This window comes from Tursiops truncatus, chromosome 10, assembly GCF_011762595.2.
Source record: "Tursiops truncatus isolate mTurTru1 chromosome 10, mTurTru1.mat.Y, whole genome shotgun sequence".
In the NCBI taxonomy this organism is placed as follows: Eukaryota; Metazoa; Chordata; class Mammalia; order Artiodactyla; family Delphinidae; genus Tursiops; species Tursiops truncatus.
In genome coordinates, this window is record NC_047043.1 from 6,972,628 (window position 1) to 6,991,448 (window position 18,821).

The 18,821-nt window shown below is 36.3% G+C and overlaps 1 long non-coding RNA gene across 1 annotated transcript; it reads right to left on the minus strand.

Annotated features, from left to right (window-relative positions):
- Positions 1–200: 200 nt before the first annotated feature.
- On the minus strand, positions 201–18,303 carry LOC109551571 (uncharacterized). Its single transcript, XR_002178382.3, has 3 exons — positions 18,121–18,303; positions 6,076–6,222; positions 201–5,988 (listed from the first exon to the last, which is right to left on the minus strand). It is a non-coding gene; the product is annotated as an uncharacterized lncRNA (long non-coding RNA).
- Positions 18,304–18,821: the final 518 nt, after the last annotated feature.

Sequence of the window (18,821 nt, forward strand, 5' to 3'; positions counted from 1 at the left end):
TCTTTCTTAGTAGTGTGCAATTTAATCATAGGGTGTCCCTGATTAACATAGACCTATGAGCTACATTAGTTAATGGAGTCTGATACCAACATGAAAATAGACAATAAATCAATGCAACAACAACACTTTCCAGGAAAAAGAAATATGTAACTTGTCTGTGCTTATTATTATATATAATAAGACTGGCATTTCAAAATATGAGACACGATAAACTATTTAATATACCATGTTAAGACAACAAAGAAAAAACTTTACAGATTAAACTACAAAAAACATAGAATTTGTATGCCAAAATATGTATTAAAGCAACCTAAACAACTTGCAACCTTGGTACATTTTGGTGACAGTTTCACTGTAAGATTCATTGCACTCAATATACAAAAAGCTATTATAAGTCAATAAGAAAGTGTGACTTCCAATAGTAAAACTATAAATTTTCATTAATCGTGCAAAATAAATCACATTACTGATGAAATGTTTTTCACCTTTTCAGTAAGAAAGTATTTTTACCATTAACGTCCATTACTAGCAGTAGTCTGGAGAAAGAGTTTACTTCAATTACCATTTGTGCTTGAAATGGAAACTAGTACAAGATTCCTGAAATAAAATTAATATGTATTAAAAATTAAAGTGGGCTACCCATTGATATGATAATCTTACTTCAAGAAAGTTATTTCTTTCCTTTCATTCCTTCTTATTCCCTTCCATTCTTCCATCATTTTTTCTTTCCCTCTCCCTTCTTTTTTCCTGTCTGTCATTAATTTGCTTAGCCAATCACAATAGCTAATACGTTCCCTTCATCCTCCCTGTTATTCCTCACAACAATCCTGTGAAGCAGACACTGATAAAACCCCATATAAGAAGTCAGTTAGAACTACTTTTGATGCCTTCATGAGGAGATGGTCAAGAAGACCATGCTACACACTCACGTCAAGCATAGAATCAGTTGAATAACTGAAGCAGGGCAATCAAGGCCATTCAGAGAAAGGCTGGATTGAAAATACATAGTCAGCTTTGGAAGAAAAAGAATCTTTGGTACATTAGCTGATAATCATCTGTCTCTTGGAGCTCAGCCGGTACCCTTTTAAGCTCCCTTCCTGACCAGGCAGCTCTCACGTCCCATGTGGTCAGCTTTGGATCAGGTGAGGTCTTTTGTGAGGTAGCCTTTTCCTGCCACTGGGGTGGACAGAGTGCATCAGATATTCAGAAATTGAGATATTCTCTCCAGTCATGTAATCTCAAAACCACATGTACCAAATATGTCACTGAATTAGCAAATAATGTTTGCCAGCTCTCAGTGAGAGTGTGTAACTTGTCCAACATCACATAGTTAATAAGTTATAGAGAAGGGCTTCAACCTGGATCTAACTTCAGAGCCCCAGCTCTTAATCATTATACTGTACTATCTCATTTATGTATGTATGTACTTATTCATTCATTCATTCATTCATCCATTGATCATACAATTACTGAGTTCTTATCATGACTCAAATATTGGAGAGGTTATTTTTAAGGAACTTATACCATTTTAGAAAAGATTTTAGAAAATTTTAGAAAAGATTTCCTGCTCATCCCAGGGTTTAAACAGATTAAGAAAATCAATAATGGAAGAGTCTCTAAATTCCACTCTCTCCTGGTCCTGCAAATGTCCTCACTGTTCAAGATCAAGCAGACCCTCTGCCCACCAGATCTCTGTGTTCATGCTACAACACCAGTGTCTCACTATGTAATACAAATATTTGATCCTATTTAAAACATTGTAGGCATTGCTAGAGTAGGCAAAACAATAATTGTTTGTGTGGGTTAGTGGAACTTTTCCTGAATCTCTGAACGGAGTACCCAGGGTTACCTTCCTCACCCTTGAGTATGTCCGCACCCCTCTCCCCAACACCTCCCCAGTCACAAAAAGGAAAATATGTGTAAATGCACTGTATTCAAAATAAAAGAATTTATATTAAAAAAAAGAGATGAGGCTTACTTGATTTCACTCAGTCAACTACTATTTAGTTAAGCCTTCTCATTGGCCAAGGCTCTGAGCTGTTATAATTGGCAGGTTCTTGCAAGGACCTCAAACCCAGTAAGGGCTATTTTCAAGCTACTGGAAGGAATTCCTAGTGGTGATAGTAATGAGAGTTCTCACTTGCAGGGGTGATTTTCCCACGCCTAGAGGTGTTTAAGATTGAGCGAGATGGCCAGCTGGAATTTGTGCTTCACATAGGTAATGGGACCAGATGAAATTATATATAAATATAGTGTGTGTATGTGTGTACGGAGATGTGAGTGTGAATTCTCAGTGACTACAAAAGACCATTTTAGAGATGTCTTGAATAGGTACTTATAAAATGGAAATGTCATAATGCCATCCAGGTTTTTTCCTTTGCTTATCCAACCATTATCAGTTGATTTATTTAATAAAACTGAGGACCAAGAAAGACTGGAAATACAGCCTCCAATAGAATGCTCTCATGCTGTGATTGTTGAAGTGATAAGTAATTTGCTTTTAATGCCAGCACATACCACTTAGCACCATATTTAACTGAAGGATGAAAATCACTCATTTGTCATCTACTTGCTTAACTGACAGTGTAATCTATCTATTGTCACTGAGCTTAGTACAAGGAAAATTGAATAGATCTCATTTTTAAATTTACAGCAAGCATTTAAATGTTTAATTCCTTCTTATTTATATTTTTATTCCTTAATAAATTTTAATTTCAAATGGATAATCTATTTGGACAATAAAAGCACAGTAGGTACTAGCAAAAATGATCTATTAAAAGTATTTTTTTTTTACTGTTTTCAATTATAACCATAGTTTGTATTGTGTATTATCTCTATGTGAGGAAAAATATCAATGTGAATGATACAAGTCAGTGAGAAACTACAATACTAGAAAAGAAGTTATCAGTGAAATAATCAAAAAAATGCATGAGTTTATAGATAAAGGAAAGCTTATTTTACTAGTAGATTCTTGAAAAATAATTATTAGTATTGTAATTATCCTCAATATACTGAGAAAAAATAACTGAATTTACAGAGCTATATAGTCCCCTATAAACCTATCTTGAATTTTGAAATAACACTTTGCACGGTATATGAATATGTGTACACTGCTAATGGAATATTATACTGAAGATGTTCGTTAGAACTCTGTTCTTGCAGAGCATCTACTAACAAAGGCCATCCCCATCCCTCCTTATCCATGGGATTATTGTTTGCAATTCATAAAGGGCCACAGAAATGAGAGGAATTGATTATAAGAATAAAAGGTCCTTTTTTCCTCCATTTATTTTTCTATTAAGAAACTAACCCTACATGTACATCCAAAAAAAATCTAAATCAAATAGTTTGTTTCAATGCCAATGCAAATGTGGTATTTACTTCAGAGATAAGATAGTACCCAAATCTTATTTCAACATTGGACTAAGTTACTGCACTGAGTCTGTGAACATTAGAATGGGCCTTCTCAACAGGAAAGAACTCTTGAAAGAACATGTTAGTAAATCTCTATCCACCACACTACACACTACACACACACACACACACACACACAAACACACAATATGTTAATGAAAGTGTTAGACTCCTATGTTGAAGCTCTGTAAGATCAGTCCAATGGCAGGGAAAACAACTATAAAACAACTAGAGCAACAAAACGTTCTGTAGACTTGATTTTAAAATACTGAACAACTCCTGCTTTGCAGTAATGTGGCAGGAGACTTTTTGGATTAGGAAATACACTATGGCCATGGGCATCCTTTAGGGGCAAGAAAATATTGTTTTTCTGAATTATACCAATGCTTTCATTGGGACCACCAGTCCCTAAAGGAAACACACAAAAAAGAAAAGTATCAACTGATTGCTGACCTCTGCATGGTTCATTCAATTCACTGCTGTACAACACACTAAATATCAAGTGAAGTGAAACCTGGCTTATCAGTTTATGCTTTCATCCAATGAAAATTGACAGAACACTTACTAGTTCAAAGAGCAGTACTGAGGACTGGGGCAGGTACCACTAATTAAAGCAGACAGTGATCCCTGCCCTCGAAGAGCTTACATTTTAGTGAGAAAAGCATAAATAATAAAAGTGACAGGGGAGTTCCCTGGCTGTCCAGTGATTAGGACTCTGTGCTTCCACTGCAGGGAGTGCGAGGGAGTTCGATCCCTGGTCGGGGAAGGAAGATCCTTCATGCCGCACGGTGCAGCCAAAAAAAAAAGTGACAGACCTATAAAATCAATAGGTGTTTTTATTAACTCAGTTAAGCAAATGATGGTTCAGTGAAAAACTTACCAAATCACTTGTTCAACTACATTTGCTTTATCAACTTGCCCTAATAATCTAATGAAATACTGTTTAGGAGGCAGAAATCTACTTATATGTATACATTTATCCTTCTCAGTCTATTTTGTATTGATACAGGTCTATCATAGAACTTACTTTACTGTATCCAGCCCCACTTTTTCAGGGGGAGGGATGGGCTTCTTATTTATACTATAAATGATCACACCTGGCCCTAATCCCTTCCCCCACCTCTCCTTCACACCATCTTCCCAACAGGAAATGTTTATTGGGCCCCTGCATAGGGCCAAGAATCGTTCTAAGCTCTGTTAATAAGAAGATACATTTGAAAAATTCTCCACACAGGTAATTCATGCTCCAATGGGGAAGGCAGAGCATGTAGTTAGAATAGAAAGCTATTCGGTGAAAATGGAGGTGAGTACCTGATGACCAGAGCTACGACCAGGTAATTATACTTGCAAGTGTGGAGGGGAGGAATGCAAGAAGTCATTGACACTGACAGTCCCATATCATTTTGAAGGAAGAGTCTAGTTTCCTGAGGTGTGCAGGTGCAAGAATTTAAGCCATTAAAACCTATTTAGAATGTTCACTAGTTTCTGTGAAGTTGAGATCTGTTGTCAGAGATGTTAATAAATGTTGATCTGCCTTCAATAAGAGCTATAGAGGATGAAAAATATAGACAGTATATGCATATGCTAATTTCTGCCAATAGAGGGAACATCTAGTGTAATTCAATGTCTTATGTAAGACTGAAGATATCCTTATAGTTAGACAATAATTAAAGATGAGGACTGAAAAATCACCAGGATGGGATGTGTTTATGTTTCCCAGTTATAGGTATCAAATTTGACCTCTCTAATAAACACTGCTTTTTGTTTGAGAGAGGTGACTGTTAAAACACCTGCTTACCCTTCCTTAAAAACGCAGAGGAGGACCAGAGGGCCTAGATAGCCTCTGTATTTATTGCTCTATAATGAGGACAAATGATTCTTAAAGATGCAGGATTTTTTTATAACCCATCAACCCTCTGACAGTTCCTTGTCCTCTTGTGATCCTAAGTCCTATTCCAAACCTTCAGTTGAAAAAAGGAAAGCAAGGGAGTAAAGACAAAAAGGAATAGTCTAAAGAACTGGCAAGAGGGCTTTGCTACTTTGGTCCTTTTAGAAAGAGCTAAGGTGGATGAGGGGAGCCCGAATGGGAGCCAGCCAGTTTGGGGCTGTTTGTTGATATCTTAGAATACAAAGCATTTGTGCTGTAAAACAACTGATTTAAGTGACTTGATTTTTTTTATTATGTAATTTTTCCATGTTTTTCCTTGAAATTTCTTCTAGAAAAAAAATGTGAAATTTTATGCTAAGTGAAGGGGAAAGGGGATTTATTTAGGCTTGGTTATATCATCTTCTAGCCATTCCCCTTATTCCCTCCAAAGGAAAGAGTACTGCTGTGGGAGAGTGTGAAAAATGATATTCTATCTCTCTTCATACTTCACAGGAGCCAAGTAGCTCTTTCTAAGCCAACGAAGATGAGTCTATGTTCTCTGAAAACATATTTGGGACAATCATGACATCCAGCTGTTGTTTCCAGTACTGGTTACTGACTTCTGGTAAAGGACATATTATAAGGCCGTAGATTGAAAAGGAAGTTGAACTTAGTCTTCTCACCATGACTTGGGCACCACTGTGGACCTTTAAGAAAGCAAGAAGGAAGAAGCACTTCTAAGTTGAGGCACTCAGGTACAGCAACGAGTAAAATATTTAACCGGGGGAAAATACCTTTTTGTTTTAATGGATTCTTTTCAATCCTCTTGATTTAATATCTGAGGAGTCTTCCAGTGCACTGTCCATTTCACTTAGATGCTCCTGAATAGCCGTGACCACTTCACTGGGGATAAACTTTAAGCCACTGATATCACCAAACACCTGAAAAGTGATGACAAAATGGCACATGTTAACTTACCACACTTCAAGGAAATATTTAGGCAGAATGAGCAAAACCTGTGATTTTTCCCCTGAAAAAAAATTACAGCTTGGAAATGCCCTGAAATGCCATTATAGTTAACCTAATTCCACATTTTAACAGGAGTTTTCAATTTAGGTTTTATGGTTTGGTTCCATTTCGTTCTTCTTCTTCTTTTTTTTTTTTTACATCTTTATTGGAGTATAATTGCTTTACAATGATGTGTTAGTTTCTGCTGTATAACAAAGTGAATCAGCTATATGTGTACATATATTTCCCATTTCTTTCTGACTTTAACAGTAATTTAATAATACAGCAAAAATATAAATAAGCATTTGTATAATATTTAGTAATACAGAGCACAGAGTCATAATTAGCAATTTAAACACATGTGAAAAGTGAATTATCCTAATCTTACAGAAACCAAAAAATATCAAAACAAAATACAAGACTGGGATTTTCTTTTTTGCAATTAATAACTTTCGTGTGATGAAATGGATAGAAAACAAAACTATCAGGGGAAAACATAGGACAGCATTCCTTTTAGAAGGAACTCATTGTCCCAAGAGAAGCTTTCTGTATATACAAGACTAATTATCTTTGAGCGCACAACTAGCAACCCTACCAACATCCTGTTTCACTTGTCACACAAAGTTTGGGTTTATTTTGGGCTGTTTATAAGAATCATCAATTTCACTGACTTCATCTGGCTCTCCTACATCTTGAAGGTACGCAACATTTCCAAGAATTCTGCTGAAGGACTGTTTTCCCCAGAACTTATAGTCTCTTGAACTGAAGGCCACCCCAATGAGAAAGGCAGGGACCCACATCTACATCCACTCTGGCAAACTGAATACATTTCTCTGGATAAGAAAGAGGACATCTACTGTAATTCCTACTTATGTGGGTTAATAAAAAACGTTTTGTGATTAAGCAGAAATAGATATTTGACATATACAACTAAATAATGTTGAGAAAAATAGCTGTCTTTGGACACCTTGATTTCTCCTTTTGTTGAATCTTTCTTATCAGGTTTTCTTAGAGTCCACTCCACCCACTGTTATCTAAAATTGTGTCGTACTTTTCCATTATTGCTTCCCTGTCATTCTTCTTCTTCTTTTATTTTTATTAGAGCTTTTTTTTTTTTTTTTTTTTTTGGCTTGGCTATGAAACTTGCAGGATCTTAGCTCCCCGACCAGGGATGGAACCCAGGCCCTGGCAGTAAGAGAGCCGAATCTTAACCACTGGACCGCCAGGGAATTCTCTCCCGGTCATTGTTCTTAAACATCTCTCTTTTTTTTGTAATTTCATGATACACCTTTCTTTGCTTTTCTTAGTATATGATCTTTTTAAAACCTAAGTTTATTGGGAAACATTCTATACCACAACAGAATTTATTCGGTCTTCTTTCTTATCAAGACTATCTGAAAGTGTAACTCAGAGCTGCAATTCTAGAGCTTTGTCCATGCCTTCTGTGATACCTTACCATTTAGATCCTCATGTGGTGGAGCATGCCAACTGTTCTTGAAATTTCTGAAATGCACCTTCCTAATATCAAGTGGGGTGGCATTCAGCCTTCACCAGAATTAAGAATTCCAGAATGACAGTCACTTTCCCCTAAGTTGTCCTGCCATTCACAATCTTTCTTTGTTATTGAGAATTTGAATCAGAATAACAACTTCAGTCGCCACTTTATCCTCTAGGAAATGGATTATTGGGATGTTTCCTTACTCAGTAGTAAGTCTTTATTAACAGGAATTCCTTAAAATGTCCGTATGGTGTGAGCAAGAAGGGACATGAGAGCAGGAGTGGTTTGATTTGCTCAGGATTCTAGGAACTTCCCCAGTTATCACCTGGACTAATTACCTGGAAGCATTTCTTTACCCTGATGCACAGGGCCATGGACTAACAGCATGGCGCCTTCTGGGATGAACTGGTTTTTTAAAAATCGCTCCTAAATTTTAAACTATTCCCCTTGTCCCCATCACAGCTGCCACCATAATGTGTCAAAAATGTACTTGTATAAAATGATCTGTACATCTATGTGAATATACATCAAATTAACAAATATACTTCAGCTTGACAGGTTTGGGAAAGAGGGACTAAAAATACAACTAGCTTTAATCATAATCGCTAATGAAACGTACTTGTCACTTCTTAGTTAATTGTTGTGCAAGACAATTCACTTTCCAATTACTCTGTCTGTTTAGAGTCACATATTTCAAGTGATTTGTGCTAGAAGAATAAGCTCATAATATTATAATCATTCTTATTTTATGAGTTTCACTGATTACTGGGAATAAACATTGCTAGAAAGTAAATATTGCAAACAACTAAAATCTCACAACAAGCTTGTATTTAAATGTGCCCGTGCTTTGAAAATAAAACACAACCTAGTCTTGCAGCATTTTCCAAAGGCAGAAAATGACAGTGAACTATGATATCCATGTGACCTCATATTTCAAACCTATCTCTTTAAGTTACAGAGAGCATAGTTTGTGTAGCTATAGCCAAAAAGGTTATCAAAATGTTGGGCAAACTTCCCATTCATTGCAGTGGTGGCTTTCTGTTTGTCCTCCTTTTCTGGAGGGCAATTTGGAGATATATATTTTTGTGTATAAGAAATATGCTATCCTTTTAAATTCTCAGATTCTTTGGCCTAGTAATTCCACTGTCAGAATCTAGCTTTAAGAAATAATAAGGAACGTCAATGAAAATGGCCAAGAAAGAAACTTCAAAGTTTACCCATTCATAAAAGAAATTTTAAAAATGGTAAAAAAAAATAAAAACCTCTCATGATCAACTTTTTTGGGGGAAAACGAGATCTAGAACACTATGGATGAGGCAAAAGCCACCGTGAACTTGGTTAGCCACTCATGTCCCCACCAGCACAGTGTTACAGATGTATGAATGTGAACGAATAGAGTGCAAGCTTGGGACGTCTCTGTGCCTATCGCTAGGCACTGTGACCGGCAAAGGGTTTCTGCAGAGACAGACAAGGGTCTTTCATGCGTTGTGGATGTATGGAGCTGGTGGTGAACAGAAACACCCATGGCCATGGAGTCAACATATGTGAGCTCTTTCTGCCTTGTGCTTGAAGCAGGACTGGCCTTCTCTGGTATAAAGAAGTCCCTGGATTTCTTAGAAATTGTGTTAAAACAGGCCTTAAGAAAGAGATAGCTAATTGACTGCTAATAAGGATAGATATACCCTCAAGTGTCTATTTAGAAAAACGGAGTTGACTTTATTTGCATTCTATCTGGTAGAATGGGTCATACGCAGCTCCCCAAAACACACATTGATAAGGTTTTTCTTTTTTTCTTCTTATAGAATGTTTTCTCCCTCTAAGTTCATAATTACCTTATTTTTTCGTTTCTTTTTAAAGTATATCTTTATTACTAATACTTCCCAAGCTAATAGATTATTTTTATTTTTTTTACATCTTTATTGGAGTATAATTGCTTTACAATGGTGTGTTACTTTCTGCTGTATAACAAAGTGAATCAGTTATACATATACATATGTCCCCATATCTCTTCCCTCTTGCGTCTCCCTCCCTCCCACCCCCCCATCCCACCCCCATTGATAAGGTTTTAGTGAGAGGCCGTTATAAAGATGGTAAGGAGGCTGCGGAGGAGGAATCATAAAGCAGATACAACATTCGGACAGATTTTGTTTTAATTTGCCAACTTAACAGAGGACCCGCGTATGCATAGCACTAATTCACTGACAGCAATATTTGGAGGCCTAGTTAAACTCATTATGGCTCCATAGCGAAATAAATTTTTTCTTCAACAGAATTCAGATCTCTGTACCTGAACTACAGGAATCTAAATTAGGGGTAAAGAGTCTTAAAATTAGATTACAATTGTAGATTTCAAATATATATATATATATATATATATAAAACTAGAAATAATATGACAGACTAAATAATAGGTTGAATCAGCATTATTTTAGAGAAAGGAAGTTTTGCATTTTGAAAAAGTAGAGCACAGATGTTAATTTCCTGAAACAGTTAAATAAGGGCTGACATTTGGATGAATTCTCTGGGATTTAGTGATGATGGCGTGTTGGCAGTGGTGGCCATGTTGATCACCACTGCTGTGAAAATAATAAGCCAAAGTACGCAGTCCTTTCATTTTTTCATATACTTTACTTGGTTGTAAAATAAAGAATATTCAATGTTCTTAAGATTAAATATCTGAATATTGCTTCTGAAGGAGCAGCTGTCACCTTAAATCTAAAGTCTAGTTTGTTTGCTGGCTGCATTTTATATCCTTTTGAAAATGACACAAAATGGCTATGAAATCATCGTTAAGTATTCTACAGGGGAATATAAACGCCCTTTGGTTACAGTGCATGTATCTTTATACATAATTCCAGTTTATTTTCCCTGGAATTATGTAAAAAGCCGTTTCTCATAAAGGTAAAAACGCTAGATGTTTCTGAGTTGTAATTTAGCATCAGAGTCAAGATTGTTTCAGAAAAAAGCTAGTGTTACTCTTTCATGCCTTTTAAGTGTCACTCGGCATATACTATATGTGATTTTGCACATAAAATAAACTTATATGCTTTTATGTCAGTGTTTTAGTAAATGTAAATGCGATTAAAATAATTTATAGGATACAAATATGTAAAAATAATTGACACTAAGCAACTGGTTTTTACATTGTTTAATCATATGATTAAATAATTATTTCAGGTCATTATAGAAGAACTTGTTCCATAAACTGAAAAGGAAAAAACTACTTCTGTATCTATGGATTCTTAGAAGAAATCAATTCATTTGTAGATAGTTCTTAATATTGACACAATTACAAAATGCACCAAAATATTTTCATGGTATTTCTGTACATAAGTAGAAGGAAAACTCATTATGTTTAGGGTTTTGTGGCTTATTTTGCTTTGTTCATGAGTGAATTATCTTTGACTTTTTAAGAAATCAGTGTTAGGCAGCCTTGTCATATAGAATCAAGATAAAAATCACTGATTAGTAGTATCATGGCATATTCTGAAATGCTCAAGCACTGACTGTTGGATGCATGGCTTTAAAATATATTTCAGATGAAAGGTACAAACTTCCAGTTATAAGATAAATAAATACTAGAGAGAAAATGTAGAGCACGATGACTGTAGTTAACACTGCTGTGTGACATAGAAGAAAGTTGTTAAGAGTAGATCCTAAGAGCTCTCATCACAAAGAGAATTTTGTTATTTTCATTTTATTGTATCTGTATGAGATGATGAACACTGAACCTATTACGTTAATGTTTTTATACCTTAAGTTTATGCAGTGATGTATGTCAATCATTCCTTAATAAAACCGGGAAAAAATAGATATATTTATAAAGCAAAAAACTCAAAAATTTTCCAAGTCTATAGTAACTTAAGATTAAGAAATAAAAAGAAGCATAAAAATAGTTTTCACATTTAGAGGGTCACCTTTCAAGTTACGGTTTCCAAATTCCAATTCAATAAGAAAAAAATATACAGAAGTAAAAGTGAACATATTTTTACTCAGCGTAAAACATTCATTCTTTATTGACTGTGCAATAAAGATTTAATTTTTCACCTCTATAATTTTTATATTAGATATTTAACTATATGTTTCAGTTAGCATGTCAAGGCTTATTTTTTAAACTGCTTCTTTATACTTAATATACCTTTTAAAACATTTCCTATGACTTAGAATCCCAAGACATTTTTCTTCTCCAATATATCCTATGAATACGTATTATTTCTGATAGACATATAAATGCAATAATAGAACAAATCTTTCCTACAACTTTCATAAGTTCAATTATTTGGAGAGTCAAAGGAAATCTAAGATGCTGAAAATTATTTTATGAGTAAATATTTTCAAAAATATGTACGTGATTATTCTTTTTCTTACATATGCAAATAAAAATATATGGTCTATAAAAACAGGAACTACCAATGAATAATTGTCTCAAATTATGAGTACAGATGAAGTATGGAGAAATTTAATATTTACAAGATTGAACAAAAGAAGTTATTTTAGAAAAGACCTGCAGTAACTTTAAAATGTTTTCTAAAATCACATCTTAATACGTAATAAGTACAATCAAAGTAGTTCTTCATAATTTTCTAAAGAAACCAAACATAGTTTTACTAAAATTAATTTAGTCACTAACAGTTATTTTTTGACCCATGAAAATAGGTCAAATAAGAAAATAGCTTTTTAGAAGTAAATAGCACATTTTCTGAAAATGTGTCTGAAATCTGTTGTATTTATTTTAAAATTATAGTGTGCTAATTTTTTTAAAAACTATGCTATTTTCCTCTTACAGGTTACCAATTATATATATAAATAATAAAGCAAGCCTGCCGTGAGAACCATCTAGCTTAGTTTTGTGAAAAGCAAACCATGTCATAGCAAGTCACACTGACCTAATTATTATAGACAAATAAAATCACTTATTTTGACACATGCATATGGGAATAATAATTTTGTCAAGTAATTTTAAAATAGAGAGAAATCCTTGTATATACTTAATATATATTTAAGTGATTAGTAAATGTGTCTATTTTAAGACTTTTCATGGTAGTATGATAGGAGAATGTCTCATAAGTGCCATTATATTCTAATTTTAGCCTGAAAATTGAATTCTTCTTTGCTTTTGCATTCTGTTTTTTTTATAAAATGTTGTTTAAAATGGGGTCTATGTTTTAGATACGACAGAATGATGTCCCTCTACAGTTTACTGCAACAGTCAATCTTTCTTCAGGAAAAGAGGTGGCAACATAATACCAGGAACTTATTTTTAAAAAATCAATTGACGTGACAGCTGTTAACTTTGAACTTGAAAACCCAAAATAAAAGACAATCCTGTCCTTGACATTTTTAACAATATTTTATGCAAAGCCATAAGTACTGCTATTACTACTTCATGTTAATGTATATTTTCAATAGTGTCATGTAAGCAATTGTGCCCCAAATGTGCCCCAAAGATTTACTGCACCTTCTCATGCAGGTGTTGTGCACAAAATATAAAGTTTTCTAAACTTGGGAAATGAAAACGGGACTTTCTTCTATTTGCAGAAATGAGTTAATTTTAATATTTTCTTTAGGCCAGTTTAAACTACGCACAATGAGAAACACAGGGATGGCTTTGCCCCTTCCCATGAACAATGACTTTCAACAAATGGAAAAACTGGATGGAGGAATTCCCAACAATTTACATGTTTAATGAATAACTTCTGTAGACCCAGAGTTTTCAGTATTTTCCTATTGATTTCCCTTCCACATTTTTGTGTATTTCTCTCTCTCTCTCAAACACACACACAGCAAATTAGTCATTGTAACAGATGGATATGGGAATTTCCAATAACAATAAATAGTCTTTTCTGGAAGATGTTACAATAGAAGAGTTAAAACTGAAAACTCTCAGTTATTTGTATTCTGTTTTTGCCGTGCAAGTCATTGATTCAAGGACAGAATACGATTCTTCCCTCCATTTACTCAAAGCTTCATGCAGGCTTGCAAGATAAAGCTTCCTCTGCTGCCTTCTCGCCGAGGGTCATACAAGTGAGGCTCGGCCCCTCTACACCTGCTCTCCCCTCCGGTGGTCACTCAATTCCATGAGTGGGAGAAGAATCCGGAGTTGAGTCAAACCCATCTAATCATAAATTGTGGTTCCGTGTTTTGTTTTCACCTTTCTTCTCCTGCTGCTTTTTCCATCAGCAGAGCACTTAATAAAATCACTAATTGGTTAAGCTGTTATTTAGGCAAGTATTAATATTCTCATTTTGCAGACAAGGAATCAGGCCTCCTGCTGTGTATCTCCTGGCACTGGGTAAGGAGCTCTTCAGATGGGAGATTCAAAGTAGGTGAGCCCGTCCTCCTGAGGCTGAGAGATTCGCCGGAAGCCACTCGGCAGGGCCTCACAGAGACTCTGTTAGATCGCTGAGCTCCTGACTCCCATTCCTCTGCTCAGACCACCAGGCGACACCGCCTCTAACGACAGAGAAACCCTTTTCCCATTCCGCCCCAACGAATGCTCCAAGGGCTTTCTTAATTGCGATGGATACCCTGGGATCGGGAAGCTTATTTGTGATTTGATGAGTCTGCACCAGTCTTGCCTGGGTTTCTAGGTTTTGTGGCACTAAAAACTTTAGAAAAACTTTGTACTTAAAAAGAAAAAAAAAAAAACCTCAAGCTACGGAACGGAGACAAAGCATTACAGGTACACACTACCGTATATAAAATAGATAACCAACAAGGACCTACTGTACAGCACAGGGGAACTCTACTCGATATTTTGTAATAAACTGTATGGGAAAAGAATCTGAAAAAGAATAGATATGTGTATGTATATATATATAACTGAATCACTGCTGTACATGAAATTAACACGATATACTGTAAATCAACTATACTTCAATATAAAGTTAATTCATGAATTAATTTAAAAAGTATTCCTCTGCGGAGAGTCCATGGCATTGCCCAGCCTCAGAGGGGTTGACAAAAAGATCATTCAAGAGAGGCCCTCACCTCCTGACAGACCAATGACCATCTCGGACAAGCGTGGAGGGGATTTTATTTTTTAAGTTAAGTACGTAGAACACTGTAAGACCTGTGTCATCTTCGTCACGGGCCCAGATGAAAAAAAAGTGGTGAACGTAAATCCATAGGAAAGATAGTTTGTAATAATATAACTTCTATTTCAATCTGATGGAATCTGACCTTTTCAGTGCAGAAATCATACGGTTCCAAAAACCATGGCTTTTCACAAAAAAGTGAAAAACTTGAAGATAACGTGCTTCGAAACTCAAATTGCTAAGGTTTTCTTGAGGAAAAAAAAAGAAAGAAAAGGTTAACACGTGACCTATCTTTCATATCAGAATTAGGAGAGACTTAGAAATCACTGTCGTCACAAGCTAGAGCTGTGTTAGATGCAGAAGGAGCTCGGAACACTAGGTACTCTATTTTACAACCACCCTAAAACTTCTGAGAATAGAGTTCAGGTTATAAAGGTGAAGCAGAATTTCACCCATTTTTGTTTCATGTTTGTTGCCAGATCTAATTTGTAAATATTAAATTAGGTCTAGAGGCAGCTACCTGTTTCTTCCCCTATCAGAATAGCCCATCAAAATACAGCATGGATCTTACAGGTATCGCTAGACGGATCTGAGTCATTTCCTAAGCATAGGTGCCCTCAATTCGCATAATATGGGCGTTAGTGGAAAAGGTCTCATGGTACATAATTAACCATCAAGTAGCATAATTTGACATCCAGAAATTCAAGGCAACTTAATAGGTTTCCCTGAGCAACAGCTTTGTGCCTAGTACAGAGACAGGGACTTCAAAGGTAGGAGTTAACTCTAATCCAAGTAGATGACTACTTAGAAACTACAATTTTCAAAGTTTAATAGATGTTTCTTCAGTCCGGAAAGTATAATCTATCTAGGTGCTGTGGTTGGAAATTTCTTTACCATGCATACATCTTTGGGAAAGATAATACATGAATTTCACTTCTCACTGAAGCTGCAAAAGACCAGTCTCAAATCCATTCCAATTTCAGATTTTATAGCTCAGAAAGCCAGTGATAGATCAGATGTGCCCGTTAGGGGTCAGGAGAGATATAAAAGAAAGTAGGAAGATTGTTGAGTAGGCTGAAAGAAAACCTGCCTAGTCTTCAATATGCTCTGGGACTGGGATGATTTGACGGTTCCTGTCCTCTGGGACACACAATTTAATACTGGAAACGAGTTTAGAAAGGCTAACGAATAAAATCTAGTACTCCTAAAAAAGTGTCAGAGAAGGTGCAAAGAGGCTAGGTCCCTTCAAAATGGATTTCATAGAGGACAAAGCAGGTAACATAAAGCACAAAGAAATAAGTGGGTAGGCTTTAGACTCGGACTGCAGAGGGAGTGGGACCCTGTGCCTTTGCTGAGATCTGAAAAAAGGGGGAACGCTGGTTTAGTATTTGTTAGCATCTCTGTTGGGAACAGGCTTAGCGGGGTCCAGACACACTTCCACCATCATATAATCCAACAGTGTGGAAAACACAGGCAACCAAAACCAGATGGGTCACTAACACCTCCTGCCCCACCTCTCAATCCTTCTAGAACCTACTTTATTTAATCTTTAGCATAATGTTACTACGTTTGAAAAAAAGTTGAATGAATTTAATTGTGCGTGATCCACAATACTCTGAACTGTTTATTGTGCCCTTTTTAAAAAGAACTAAAATATATTGCCAATGTTATCTCGTTCATCTGTCCCAAATACCTGTGAGGCAGGTAGTATGAGTATTTATAACCCAGTTTTACAGATAAGGATATAGGCAGAGGAGTGGGAAATGACTAAACCAAGGTCCTAGCGCACATGCAGGAGCGAGTGAATTAAAGCCCTGATGATTGCTTTGCTTATGAGAACAGGTCACCTTGAACCTCAGCTTCCCAGTCGGACCCAAGGACTACAAGCTGCAAGATGTTTTGCAGCAGAAGGGCAGATATCCCTGGCATCCTGGCTTCTCCAGTTTGTTCAGCTCATGGTGTGCAAACATCTTTATGCACACGCTTGTGTAAATTTTAAAAACAAAATAAGCCCTGGCAGTTTTGACCCACAAAGAGGTTTCTAAAGCAGATGTTGCCAAAGTCTGAAAAAGATCATACACAGAAGTGCCAATACCAGCCCGGGACCCACAAAGCCCGCAAAGAATTATGTGGGATATAGTTCTCATCCACCTACCTGCTGCCTTGCTACAATATACACAATCCCCTCTTATATCAGGGAAAAGGAGGTGAAATGATGCGGACCCTTGTCTAGCACATCTCTGTTTCTCTGAGTAGCGAGCCCACGAGAATCACTCAAGTACCAAACTCCGTCATGGGCTGGTTTTGTAGAAAGGAGAAGCACCCTAGCTGCAAGGCGGAGCTCTAAACAATTAAAAAGTTCTTCAAGGTTTATTCAAAGGGCCTTTTATGAAGACACACTTTCATCAACTTCATAACAGAAACAGCAATAACTAAATTCCATAGGGAAAGTGTGATGCGAACAGAAAGGTTCTTACTCTGCAAATTCTTAACAACGTAGTATTGTGCCACTGCAAAGTGAGTTTCATGCCACCAAGACCAGGGAATCGAATGTGATACACATCTGAATTCTCCTTCTCCTCCATCCTTCATTCTCTCCAAATAAAGGGAAATAACACTCTTTCTGACTTCATTATTCAACAGCAATTCTGATGCTAATGGGAGCCTCAGGTTTCAACATGCCCTGCAGTTTGGATTCTGAGACTTTGAGGCAACATAAGAGATGTTTTTTAACAAACTCAGCTCACCTAAAGACTGACATTTTAGGAGGAAACATGACTTTAGGATCTTTGCCAAATACTACTCTAAAAAGTTTTTAAAGATTTAGAGAATGGAGGCTTTCCTTTATTTTTTTAAGATTTGTCTCATGGAAGAAATACGAAATTGCACCATCTCGTTCATTTTGTGTGAGATCATCTAAGCAAAGAGCTGTGTACTTTCCTGTGGCATCGAAGTATCTATGGACTGAGATATTTCTTCTTCATCAATCCGCTGATGTTTCCAAATATTGACCGAGTCAAAGTTATTGCAGGCAGAATCCTGAATTATTTCACGTGATTTTTTTCCTGCCTTTCTTCCAATAGCTCAGAAACATTTTTTTTTTCCTTATGCGGTACTTTCGTTTCTTTAGGAAAACACTAAAATACATCTTCAAGTCCTCTACAGTACTAGAAGCATCAGTTATGATATGTTTGCAAAGTAGTTTTGACGCCTTTTAAATCAAGTATAAACACACTCACATTCACGCACTACGACATACACAGCATTTGCATTAAAATATTTTCATATATACTCACCTCAACAATTGCAACACTAGGGAGCCTGAGAAAATGGCGGTACAGCTCTTGGAACCCACTGGGATAAACAGTGTACACTGCTATATGAGAAGTAACATCTCCTGGACCAAGTGCAGACACAGAAGTTTCATTTTGCTGTTGGAGGTCACAGCTGGAGATGCTGGACTGGACGCCGCCATGGCTTTTCCAGATATAATCATACACTGCCACCTAGTGAGACACGGAGGCCCCCCACCCCACCCCCCAGCCCCAGAAAAGAAGAGAAAAAAATTAATTAACTTCTGGCAAGAGCATAACCAATTTTAAATGATTCTGCAATAAATCTGAAAGTCTCTGCCATCTGCAGTGCCTGTACTCCATTCCATGCATATTTTTATGACATATATCTAAATAGTGAAGGAAGACAAATCCCCGGTGTGTGCTCCGAAAAGTTAATTCTACACAGATGAAGCTGTAATTGGCTCCCATATTAACCCAGAGTAGGAAGATCAAGCAGGCTGCGGCAATGACAGTGTTGATTAAAAAAAAAATGCTTACGAATGGTTTTATGAATGAGTGTTTGTGCTTTCCCATCCAAAATAAATCTTTGCTCTTTTTTGCTTCTTCGCAGTGTGCTAGGGGGGCAAGATAAATTAAAGGTACATTTTACCGAAGTGCACAGGGCAGGATTTTTGCATACTTTATGTGTTTACCTATTATTT